Below are 269 nucleotides of genomic sequence, written 5' to 3'. Positions count from 1 at the left end.
CCATGTTTGTGTGCTGCACCCATTAACTCGTCATTTACATTAGGTATATCCCCTAATGCTATCTCTCCCCGCTTCCCACTCCCTACAATAGGACTCAGTGTGTGATGTTCCCCTTCCTGTGTCCAAGTGAGCTCATTGTTCAGTTCCCACTTATGAGTGAGAACATGCGGTATTTGGTTTTCTGTTGTTGCGATAGTTTGCTGAGAATGATGGTTTCCAGCTGCATCCATTTCCCTACAAAGGACACAAACTCATCCTTTTTTATGGCT

The sequence above is a fragment of the Mandrillus leucophaeus genome, unplaced genomic scaffold (genome assembly GCF_000951045.1).
Source record: "Mandrillus leucophaeus isolate KB7577 unplaced genomic scaffold, Mleu.le_1.0 Scaffold580, whole genome shotgun sequence".
NCBI classification, from domain to species: Eukaryota; Metazoa; Chordata; class Mammalia; order Primates; family Cercopithecidae; genus Mandrillus; species Mandrillus leucophaeus.
Note: the sequence above shows the minus strand (reverse complement) of the source record.